We start from the raw sequence: 13,689 nt of genomic DNA on the forward strand, positions 1-13,689 counted from the left end.
AAGGAAAAGAAGCAGAGAGAGAGGGCATCCCTGTCTGAGACCCCTCTCTGCATGGAAAAAAGGGGAGGCGGAACCATTAATGAGCAGACTGTAAGTGGGAGAGGTTATACATGCCATTATCTAGTTTGTGAAAGGCAGAGGAAAGCCCAGATGGATAAGCAACATTTTAATATAAGTCCAGTCCACCCGATCAAAAGCCTTCGCTAAGTCAATCTTGAGAATGATACCTTTTAGACGACGAGCTCGGATGGAATGTATGGCTTCATGTGCAGTACCAATCGCTTCATGAATTTGGCGGTCTTCGAGAAAAGAAAATTGTTCAGGGAGTATGTGCTGAGAAAGAATAGGTCTGATACGATTGGCAATGATTTTTGAAATAATATTATAGAGGCAATTGTAGAGAGATATGGGACGGAACTCATCAAAAGAGCTAGGGGAATCATTCTTAGGAATAAGGGCTATGAAGGTGGTATTGATAGCATTGTACATCCATCCTGATGAGCAGCATTCCTCCACGACCTGGAGGAGGTCCGAGGCCATTGTGTCGTAGAAAGCCAAATAGAATTCAATAGACCACCCATCTGGTCCCGAGCTTTTATCCTTCTTGAACCACTTCAATACCCCCTCCAATTCCTCCAGGGTAACCGACACACTTAGTTCAATTGCTTCTTCTTCACCTACAAACCGGGGAAAGAGACCAGCCACATGAATAATATCTGCCAGGTTGGCTTCTTGGGGAGCTTTGAATAAATTCTGAAAATGAGAAGTACCCAGTCTAGAGAGTTTTTGGAAATTATCGGCCGATTCACCATTGGGAAGGGGCAGCTTCCATATCGTATTTGTGACCTTCCTCCCTTTGGCATAATTCTGGAAAAATCTGGTATTGTCATCTCCTGCCTTCAACCATACAACCCTGCTCTTCAATCTCCATGCCTCCTCCCTTTCCTTGAGGATCTTGTCTTTCTGCATCTCAAGCTCTATCAATCTGTTTTTTCCTTCAGCTGAGGAAAATCCAAGATTCCTGTCATCCATCAGGGTTTCCAGCTCTGATTCTATGTCCAGAATCTTCCGATCATCTTTTACCTTCTTCTCTTTGGCCCAAGTCATGGTTAGTTGTTTGAGCTTTGAGAGATTATGACAGAAACCCTCTGCTGTCGTCCTGTGGTTTGTTATAGGGTGGGACACCCAGTAGTCTTTGATCAACTTAATATATTCTTCATCTTGAAGCTAGTTATGATTGAATTTAAAAGGAGCCCTTGGCTTCACTTCAGGTCCCATAATTTCCAAATATATGACGGAGTGGTCGGATTTACCCCCTGCCCCTACCCATTGTCTATATCTGGACAGTCTCTGGAGAAGAGGGATCTTGATCATGAATCTGTCAAGTCTCCTAGCCAGGGCAACCTCTCCTGTTCTCTGGTTCCTCCAGGTAGGCATCGGCTTGTTCATGGGAATATCAACCAACTAATGCTGATCCAGGATGTCTTTAAATAAATTGGACAAGGGGTCTATCTATGCGAACGAACCCCAGGATTCCCCGAATCCTATTGAGTAGTTGAGATCACCCCCGATGATTAGCTGGTCAATAGATGTCAAGTTTGAACCAAGAAAGTTCTGCCAAAATTCCTCCCTCCTCTGGCATGGACCATATACATCGATGATGCTCAGGGTCTCCCCTAACTCCGCTGAGAAAAAATCCATGCCTATGTATCCCACTCCCCCCTAGGTGGTAGATACATTTATTGTCCGAGGATTGTATCTGATGGCTAAACCTCCAGCCCTACCAATGGCATCCAACGCATGGTGATGTCGTCCAGGTCGCAGGTTGGCGAGGGATTGCTCAATGGCTTTGGCACTGCCTAAGGTCTCTTCATGACGATATCAATAGGTTCATTTTCAAACAATCTCCACAATGCTAGTTTCTTGAAGGTACTAGCGAAACCTCTGCAGTTAAAGGAAAGGCACTTTATGGTGGAACCCCTTCTGGGGTTTTCAGTGCTCTAAGGATCCCTTCCAGTGTGGATTGTTTACTAGTTACTACCTCAACTCCAGCTTTCTGAATAGCTTTGGATAGTTTAGATTTGTGCCCCCAGGTTGTAAGGGCAGGGGGTCCCGTGTAGACCACCCCCAGCCCAGATTGAGAGTCGGAACCTCGTGAGGGCCTTGATTGCAGGTTGTAAGGGTGAGGCAGTATCCAGCATGACGAGGCCTCTACCTCAGGAGGAAGTGAAGTGGAGTGGATCGAAGGAGAGGATGGTGCATTGATGGGTGGGGGGGGGGAGAAATGGAACAAGTAACCAGAGAAACAAAAGCTACCAAAGGAGCAACAATGGAATTAGAGATTGTAGGAGATATCAAAGGGGAAGAAGAAGATGTACCCGAATTCCGAGCTACCTCCGCAGCTGCAGCAACCTGAGCCTGGGTCAAAGGTGGCGTGGGCATCCTGATTGCTTCTCCAGCCTCCTTCGACGTCCCTCCCACACTGAGATCCTTGGGAGTCAACGGTCTATTTCGCGAAGCCGAAATAGGGGCTTGTGAAGCCATCACTAGAGAATTTCCTATATGAGCTGAGGGCGGGCCTGTGGAATCCGATGATTTCGAGAGAAAAGGGCATTATTTTAATACATTCCCTACCTTATGGCACCTTCTACAATGAAACGATACCCCCTCATAATCCAATATCTGAATCCTGGTATAATGCCTCCACTTCAGAGTGATATTTTCCTCCAAGCCCTCCCTTGTGTCCAAATGCACCAGAATTCTTGCCAGTGCCCGGTTCTTTGACTGTACATAAGTCTTATCATATTCCAAATATGTTCCGAGGGTGTTACCAATCCTGATAAACACCGCTTCAGACCAGAATTGTAGAGGTAGACCGGGTAAACGTACCCAGATAGGTCCCGCCCCAATTTGTTCCCTCTTCGGGTCGAATAATGGAGACCAACGCTTGAGGAGAACTGGGGCCATCTCTATGTGCCAATATTTGGCCAGGATCAGGTCTATGTATTTTTCTCTCGAAAAATGCAGGGAGAACCATCCCCGTGCCAAACTCTGAACCTTCGGCAGCTCCTGTAGAATGCCACCCCATATCTCCTGTACCCAATTCGTGAGCCTGGTTGTTGAGTAAGCCCTCCCTCTCACATGCCCAACGAGTACTCAGTTTGCCCTTTCCACCACCTCACCCATAGGAATATCTTCACTAATGGTGATGGTGAGATCCTTTGAGGACTTCTTTATGCCCTTGATCTTTCGCTTACCAGTTCTCGGCGCTGATGGGTGCTCTGCTAATGGATCTGATCCTGAATCCTTCAGGTGAGTCGCCGCTTTAGGGTTAATAACAGGTGAGTCGAAGCATCCTGAAGGGAGGAAGTTAGGGTTTGCCGAGTCCGGATGAGGCGCTCTCAGGGGAGGCACCAGGTTGAAAGAGGGGAGCGGATCGAAATTGGGGGAGGGAGGCGTGATAGCAGAGAGAAGATTGAGCATGCCAGGGGATAGAGGGGGGATGTCTAGACCCGGGGACTCCAGGGAGAGAGAACCGAAACGCAGCGGCGTCGAAGAGGATCCAGGGAGCGTAGCAGCCAGAGAGTTAGCCGGTTGAGGAGGTGCAGATTCAATAGAGCTAGGGTTAACACCGCGGCCGCAGAAAATAGACTGACCTTCATACGGGTCCTGTGAATAGTCGATCGCTTCCTCTTCATACTCCATGTCTTCCATTGACCTAAAATGCCTTTGAAACCGCCAGACAGGAGTTAGTTTCCCAAGAAAGGTGGGATGAATGTCGTTTGGTTGAGAAAATAGGGTGACCATGATTGCATTAATCCCTGTTTAACTGCGAATTAATTTAGGACTGCTTCTGGGCAAGTGTAGGAAGGCGTGATGCCACTTGCTAGCCTGCAGCCACGTCAGAGCCCAGAAATGCATCCATCCAATTTTCTCCATCATTAATTGTATAAAGTTATAGTGATAGTAAATATATCTAATTATCAATTAAAAATTATATTGATAACTGTCATAATCAACTCTATGTCAACTATTAACCTAGTTATCTATTAGCCTAATTAGCTTAATAACCTACTAGCCTACTTAAACTAATTACTCACTTCCCATTAATCTATGTAAAATTAAGTTATAGTAATAACTATTAACTAATATTAGTGAAAATCAAACATATCAATTACTAACTTCATTACTAATTACTTTGGTATTAAAAAATTTATTATATTTTAATATATTACAAATATTATGTATAAGATATTTATAATAACAACCTACAACACCCTTACCATTAATAGTACACTAATACGTTAAAATGGCTACATCAGTAGAGATAAAAATTTAATCATCTATATTGACAGTATGTCAACATGTTATGCTTCCAAATGATTGGATAAAAAACAAGTAAATGCAGAAATGAGTGGAAGTTACTTAAAAGATGCATCCCTCACTATCCATATATGTGATGTTATAGTGATAACTATTAACGAAGAAATTATCATTAACGAAAAAATTATGATTAACTAAAATTCATTATTAACTAAAAATTATAATGATAATAGTGGGATTCAAGTATATCACTTACTCACTTCATTACTGATTTCTTTAATATCAATAAATTAATATATTTTAACGTATTTGGAATATTATTTATAAGATATTTATAATAACAACTTACAGTGTTTTGAATTATTTTTACTATTACAGTAGGTACATATTTGTATCAGTGCTTTAAGATGGTTATATCTAGTGATTAATAGAGATAAAATTTTATTTCAGAGAGGGTAAAACCATCCCCGTAAAATTTTATCTCTGAAATAAAATTTTATCTCAGAGATAAAATTTTATCTCTCAGAGACAAATTTTATGGTTAATCATACTTAATATGGTTATTTATGGTCACCTTTAGTGTGTTTTAATGTATTTTAATAATCTTTTCTCAACTATAGTAAACATGGCAACCATTGTTGATGATAATCAATTATGATCAACCATCCAACCATGGTGAATTATTGACAACCAATGTTAATCATGGTCAATGATGGTGAACCTGCACAACCATGGTCAATTTGGTCTACCATGGTCATGTACAGTCTACCACATTCTATCTTCATTAATCCATAGTTAATCATGGTAAACATGGTCAACCATAGTCAACTAATACTAACCATAATCAACCAAGCCAACAATTGTAATTACAGTGTATCATTATTAATCATCATTAACCTTGCCAAATGTAATTAAGTATTGTTAACCATGGTTGATATTCCCCAACCATTTTTAGCCATAATCAACTAATGTAAATCATAGTCAATCATACACAACAAATCCACTCCATTCATAGTGACATTCATAGTGACTCTCAATTGACATAATCACATTAGTAAATGAAATTATAGCATTTTTTACCTTTTATACATCACTATAAATATATCGATCATATATTAGGCTAACATTATCATAAACAATATTCAATTTCAACTATTCTACACCACCAGATTTAACCCTTTACTATTAATTTCATTCCTCACATATTCAATCCTCTAGTTTATCAAATTCATAGTCATACTCCAACCATTTCAAAATATTTCCCTACAGGCTGAATATAACTTTTTATTAGTTACAGTTTCGTAGCATGTGATCCAATTTAATTTAAATAAGAAATCAAAGTATACACGTATTAGTACTTAAGTATCATAGTTATTATGATTAGGATGAATCCGTCGATTTACTTTACTAATATTGTTTCTTATATATTACAATTAATTAAAAACTCTTTAAATAAATAATGATTTAATTTAATTGATTAATATATTAAGTATATTATATTACCTAATCTATATCACAAGTAATATTTATCCATAAATTATGAAATTAGAATTAATACAGAGTTAAAAATAGAAAGGTTTAAATAACATGTTCTAGTCTGAGATTAAGATATTTTTAATTTTAATTAAGACGTGATAAATCTAATTATGTAAAAGTAAGTTTTTATATTTTATATATATATATATATATATATATATATATATATATATATAATGAATTAATATAGTAAATATAAAGCATCATACAATAAGTTAATGATTGATTTATTGTAGTTTTACCTTATTGTAATATCCATAAAATCACATATTAATGTTTAATATTTATATAATATGAAACTATTATGGTTTTAATATGTTTGATGAGCCATCATTATCTTGACATTTTACGATTAGCATTAAGAATCAGCTATGGACCAGTATCATCCCTAAATTGAATAGCTTGGTTGGCAGTTAGGGCAGGTTGGAGTTAGTTGTAAATTTTAAGAAATCTCTTCCTTTAGGAGAGGAATGGCTCCTTTTTTTAACAACAACGTCAATTTTGGAAAAAAGGAACTTGTCTAATTTGTCATGGTGTAAGCATTCGATTCCCAATGTAAATGGAATTCAACAGAGCTTTGATGGTCAAAATTTGAAAATGAGTGACAACCAGATACAATACTATAGTTACTCTTCTAGTTCCTGCACTAAAGACGAAGTGTTCTGGAATTATACTCAGGTAGTGTGGGGAGATACACTATAACACCCCTCCCTTGTGTGTCAAACTATTGCAAACCTAAGTTAAGGAAAGCTAGGTCTGATGTGTAATATGAAAGGTAAATACCTTATGAAATAAATTAATAAATTAATCACTTGGAAAAGCAAAACACCATGAAATGAGATTCTTACCAAATCCCATTGAATGAGATTGGATAATTCTTTCATGATAAAGGTTCTAGATGTAATTCTAGATAAGTTAGATGGATTGGAGATAAGTATCCATCAACAAAAACATAAAAGTTGTGCGCGAGAGAAAGGCAAGATTTTATGAGGAAAAGCCTCGCGAGAGGGAAAGGCTATGTTTTCTAAGATAATCCTAGGCAAATGGATTGTTATGAAACCGGCTCAAAAAAAGGTAGAAAAGAGAGATAAATGCCTTATAAATAAGCCTCTTCGAGGGGGAAACCTCATTTACATTACACAAATGAACAATTCTTGGATGATACAAATGACAAGGCCTCCTTTCTATATATAGGAATCTAAAGGGTCATAATATAATCAGAGTCACCATAACAATAATAATGTAAGGGCACAATAATACCAATAGTGGGCTTCTATGGGACACAATAATAGTAATATTCGGACTACATGGGCACAACAATATAATAAGGGGGTTGTAATAATAACAATAAGGGGTTACACTAGTAGTATAGGGTCCAAACATGCCCCTCTCCTTCAAAAAGTGTTGTCCTGAATGCTTCAGTAGTTCTTGATGATTTTGTATAAAATTATTTTCCTTGCATGTGGAATCCTCAATGGGTAAGTTCTTCCACTTGAGGAGATACTCTAAAGTTGATTGATTTCATAGCTGTTGATTTCCTTTTTCTATGACCACTCCAGGTTACAATATGATTTTTCCTTCCTCGTCAAGTTCTGGCAATATTGTTTGAATTAGGATATTCTGCAAAATTTGAATGAGCTGCCACACTTCTTCGTCCTTCTTCCATTCATCCCTTGCTTCATTAATCAAAAATCGTTGGATAATAGAAATAGCACAAAACAATGCTTTGACATCCTCATCCTTTCTTGAGAGTGCATCTGCAACAACATTTTGCTTCCTCTTTTTGTAGATGATTTCAAAGACATAACCCAACATATTTGTGACCCATTTTTTTGTTCTTCTAAAGATAATATTTGTTCTAAGAAGTATTTAAGACTATCATGATCCAATTTTACCTTGAAGTGTCTTCCCATTAGGTAAGGTCACCATTTCTTAAGTGCATGTAGTATTTCCAACATTTCCTTCTCATAAATATCTCGCTTGAGATGTAGCCATAAAAATACCCAATCGCCTACATCAAAACTTCTTTCACTATGATGTTGATCTTCCTGTTGTTTCATTCGATTCTGCATCAAAGTGGCATTATCCTTTAAAAGTTGGAGAACTTTTTGTTGATGCTCGATGTGATCTTTCACTGCTTGAATATTTATCTTCTTGACATGTCCTTCTATCTTGAGAGTTTGAGGAGTGGTAATTTCTTCCAATGCATTACAAGATATGGTTGGATTCATTTATTGATGTTCGATGTGATCTTTCACATTTTGAACATTTTTCTTCTTGATATGTCCTTCTATCTTGAGAGTTTGAGGAATGGCAATTTTTGTTAATACGTTACAAGATATGGTTAGATTCATTTCTTGATGCTCAATTTGATCTTTCACTTCTTGAACGTTTTTCTTCTTGATATGTCCTTCTACCTTTAGAGTTTGAGGAGTGGTAATTCTTGCCAATGCTTTACAAGATATGGTCGGATTCATTTCTTCTTTCTCTAGGGTTGGTTCCTTGTGTATATCCTCTTCTTTTGATGTTTTTGGATCCTTTTCTTCCTCCTCCCCACAATTAATGTAAAATAATTTCTTATCAGCACACTTATGATCTTTAATGTATTTCTCATCACAATTGTACCAAAGCCCTTTTACTGTTTTTTCTTCCAATTGTTGTGGTGTCAACCTTGTAGGTTGTGGAAGGCTAGGAGAAACAACACTTCCATCTTTATAGTTGTGACGGGTAGACTTCCTTGTTGCCATAATTTTGCTTTTCACATTTCTTGCCAACCTGAGTGCCTTCTCCAATGAATCAGATTCCCAAAGACAAACCTCATGTTGAATGTTATCCTTTAAAGTCCCTATGGAGACATCAATCCTCTACTTCTCTAGAATATCATTTTCCCTTATATTCAATTTTTGAAAGTCCTCAATAGGCTCTGTCATTGACCACTTTTGTTTGATATTTATCAATTGGCTAAAGAAGGTGTTTCTCTTTGTACCCTCATAATCTGCTACCATTTTCTCTGTGAAAATTGACCACGTAATAGGTGGTTTACAAGAAAAAAGCCCTTATAACATAAAAATTGATTTGGTTCTAAATATGAAGATGTAATACATACCTTCTGTAATAGTTGCATCTCATGTAGATCAAAATATTTCTCTATCTTTGGTATCCAATTTACCGGATCCTTGCCATCAAACTTCCTCATATTGCCTTTTCTTGATTTTAGGAGCCCGATCTTGAAATGATTGTAACTCTATAATTTCAGATCTCCAAGTTCTGAAATTGCATCCTGAAGCAGCCCTCTAAGTCCTCTTTCTAACCCCACAAGTCTAATCAAGATTGGATTTTGCAAGGAAGATTTTTGCCAAATATTCCACGATGACCATATTATAAACTAGTTCAGTAGACCAAACTTGTACGAAGTTCCACATGTCACTATGTTAACCTTAGGACGTAAAACCGATATATACAAAAATACAGTTTGTCTTCTCTTTGCAACTTGTTACGAAATTTCAATTTGATGCTTAGAGAGAAAGTGATGACGATTTTCCCAAGGTCACCTATTAAGGATGTAATCGGGAGCCTGCAAAAACCCTAAATGTCTTGGACTGTATCGCCGAACATATAGTGAACCAAGATCTGAAATTTCAGCCCGATCATCACCAAAGTGGTGGCTCAAATGGGTTTTAATTTTATAGTTTGAAATTGCGCAGAAAAACAATTATAGTGAAAATTCCATGATCACCTATTTGAGATGCAATTCTAGAGTTTTCAAAAACCCTAACATACGCAAATCATATCTCTAAAAATATAGCAGGAGAGATCTAAAATTTAGACTCAAGGTTTAGAACGATTTCGGGACAAATGGGATTTTTTTTTAGCTTTTGAAAATTTGTAGCGAAAAGGTTATAGCGAAAATTCCATGATGACATGTTTGGAGCAGCGAAACCTTAGAATCAATGCTCTAATATCAAATGTTATGAAACAAACTCACAGAAAGATAGAAAATAGAGATAAACACCTTAGAAATAAGCCTCTTCGAGGGGGAAACCTCATTTACATTACACAAATGAACAATTTTTGGATGATACAAATGACAAGACCTCCTTTCTATATATAGGAGTTTAAGGGTTCATAATATAATCAGAGCCGACATAAAAATAATAATATAAGGGCACAATAATACCAATAGTGGCCTTCTATGGGGCATAATAATAACAATATTGGGATTAGATGGGCACAACATATAATAAGGGGCTTCTACTAATAAAAATAAGGGGTTACACTAGTAGTATAGGGAGCTAACCTGGATAAAGGGATCTACAAAAGTGGGACGCCGCTAATGACATCATATCAATAAAGAGGGTATTAAATACCCATTGCATAGATAAATTGGACGAAGTTGATCCATGGTAAGAACCTTGGCTTGGGGGGAATGAGAGGTGATTCATCATTGGGTTGTGGTGCTCCGTTTTCCAAGTGGTGTTCTTCTTCTAAACTAGATGGATTCACTTGCACGGGACGTATTGTATGTTGGTTTCTTACCCTCTATGTTTACTACTTAATGCTGAAATTGTTAAATCATTTAGCTTAGAATTATAGAAGTTTTTGTTATCGGTATTTATGAGAATGTTTCCATTTTTACACATGTGACTCTTATTGCATCCAAGTGTAGAGTTGGTGGTGGAACCATTCTAGGTTGTTGTTAATACTTGTGCCAAGGAGCTAGCTTATTCATGATTGGCTCTACATGTGACCATTATCCAATAGTAGAACTACTGGTACTACGTTTGTGTATGAGATAGTCATACGTTAATGTTGAGATAGCTATTGAATCTAAACTTGATCACCATTAAATGTAATGAATGAACATAGTATTCCTCTAACATTATGTGATACCTCTGTTATAAATTGGTATGAGACATTAGTGCATGCAGAATAATTCTGGAATAATGCTTCTAATTGCATAGTCTATGGTCGGATTATCTATTGCATATGTATTCAATGAGGCTAGTTTAGCCATTTTGCTTGTTGCATAAGAGTTATATCACTAACACTTTTGACCATATATGTAGAACTATGATCCTGATGCATGGCCACGCTAACTGTAACAGACTTAATATAATGTGTCCATTCATGCTTTTGGGGATCAACCAATCAATTTTATGGGTTGAATGCCATGATTAATTCTTTTCCACAATTTGTAAATTGTGCTTAATGATGGATCTGATGTATAGGTTGTATAATGAATCTAAAGGTCCCATACTAGATCCGGTAAAGCATATAAGGAGTATGCAGTACTATGGATTCCTTACTTGATGTTGTTCAATTGTTATGAAAGTGACTATGGTTGCACTTTCATGTAATGATAGATAAAAATATTACCCATGACGATGTTTAAGTCTTAACTATACATGAAGCAAACTTATAAGAATGAGAACCTAGTAGCTAATTCTCAGAGTAAGCTTAGGAGGTATGTTACAAATGGTCTCAGAGCATAGGTTCAAACGCTGCAGCCTATGGACCAATCCACCTCCACACTGAAAGCCATGTCATGTAAATGGTAAATTGATTCTCACAACTAATGGAAATTCTATGCTAATATTGTTTAACATAAATGGACTTTGAATTAACAATAGTTATATTTTAATGAGGAATGAGAGCTCCTAAATTTCTTACTATATACAAGCATATAACTAATTGCAGCCCTTCACCAAATGAGGGGAGGGAATGGTTCTGAGTGGAATCACTGTCGAGTGATAGACTTAGTGCTTCCATCAACACGATATAAAAAAGACTATATAAAACTATTTCAAACCATAGAATTGGACAAGGTCAATAAAATGGAAGACATGGTATTTTTTAGAGTGACCTGTGCATGGGCAAGACGAGACGTTTCTTACATGTGGTTCATAATCTATCAAATTGATCCACTTGTCAGACCTCTTAGTTAATCCCATCATCTTGCAACAACGAATGCATGTGATAATTGAATTGATATATTTATATTGATGTCATGCTTAGGTTTTGATGCTAAACGTGGGTAAATGAAGAGATGCGTATAAAGGAAAATAAATTTAATTTGTAGTTGTTAAACTAATTATCAATGTAAAGAAACAAAATGTGGGATAAATCGCATTTAAGAGATTACGTATTTTTGGCAAATTTGGTTTTAATTTTGGGAATTGTGCTAAAAATTTTCGTTTAATTTCTATTATGGAAGTTCTGGTTTTTTTACCTTCCCAATTAGGAATTGATATTTGATAAAGAGTAATATAAAACGATAACTACAAGTTGCCGTATTTATTAACTAGTACAGTTTTAACCTCAATTGGTTTACTATCGAATGAGGTGAAGCGTTAAAATTATAATTGATCTAAACCAAAAGCGAGTTCTACATATTCAAACATTGAGGGAGGAAGAACACCTTTATTAGTTCAAAAGGAAACAACCAAAATTGTTGTTTAGTTATACTTATGGTGACTCTATTTAATTACAAGTTGGTTGAATTGAGTGGGGCGAATAGGTATCGACTATTGCCTATTCAATCTGGTATGATGGTTATGATCAACAACTCTCTTACTATGCTTGAATTTTTTCTACTAGGTACACTTCCTTGAACAAATTGCTATGTTACTGTAAATTATTTGGTTGAGACTTGTGCTAATGAGATGGGTGTTTACGAAAGACTCGTATATAAATATAGAATTGATGATCTGCTATGTTGTTGATCATTGTATATTTCTATGAGGATTTGTTCATGATTTGTTGAGTTAGAATGATATTGTTGCCTTGATTCGAGAGTGATGATGATTTGAGACATGGATGAGTCTCACATGTAATGTGATTATAAGTATTGTTGATGTTTCAGTTATTGCTACTATCATATAGACCCTTCAGCAAATAGACTTTGATTATAGGGTGATAATGAGGGTGATGCTCAGGGGGAGCATATCTTGTATAGGGTTACCAGGATTTTATCTGCTATGTTGCATGCATATGACAATGCTAAAGTGGATAATTAACTTGTTTATTAATGTTAACAAGTTACTTTTATTGTGTCCCCTCATAGATAAGGAGCTTAAAGTTTTTATTATATACTGTGAAAGTTTTCAAAACATAAGTTGTGGTTGAACGCCCTTATGAGGACACAATAACTTTATATCATGATTGAAAAGTCATGCTTGCAAAGATGCATAGAAGATAAGGATAATTAAACAATTGATAATCATGGTAAAACATGGCCACCCTATTAATGCAATATTAAATCTTGATAACAAGTAATGCATCTATAAGAATAATATGAGTACTGTATCTGCATAAGTACCTGTATGAATTGCATGAATGACTCATTTTGGGGTTACAATGAGTTGCATGGATATTATTTCCTATGCGAAGGAATCACAATTCTCACAAACTAGATTATAAGGAAACAAAGAAGAAATTTATCATGTATGTGGAAGAATATGTGGTGTATTTTACTCTGGTTAGATATCATAGAGGTTAAATATTAAACTATGTTTATCTTAAAAATCATTAAATGAAATTTGAAGTGAGTATCCATATATATGAGAAAAGTAGAGTTTAATCCTCCCACTTATGTTAAATATTCAAATTTTTGGATAACTAATTTTCAAGGCAGAAGAGAATATCCCTGGAAAACTATATTGGAATCAAACAAAATTGATTAATTCAATAAGTCATAGTGATTGGTGGATTTAATGATATGGCCATAATATAATTTTGGATATATTTAAAATTATATTCGGAGATTGCATGATTTCTATACAAGGTCAAAGTTTAATAAAATACAAGCTCATTGAGGTTAATTAGTAATAA

The sequence above is a fragment of the Pinus tabuliformis genome, chromosome 8, assembly GCF_031772625.1.
Source record: "Pinus tabuliformis cultivar Carrire ecotype Pingquan chromosome 8, CPIR1, whole genome shotgun sequence".
NCBI classification, from domain to species: Eukaryota; Viridiplantae; Streptophyta; class Pinopsida; order Pinales; family Pinaceae; genus Pinus; species Pinus tabuliformis.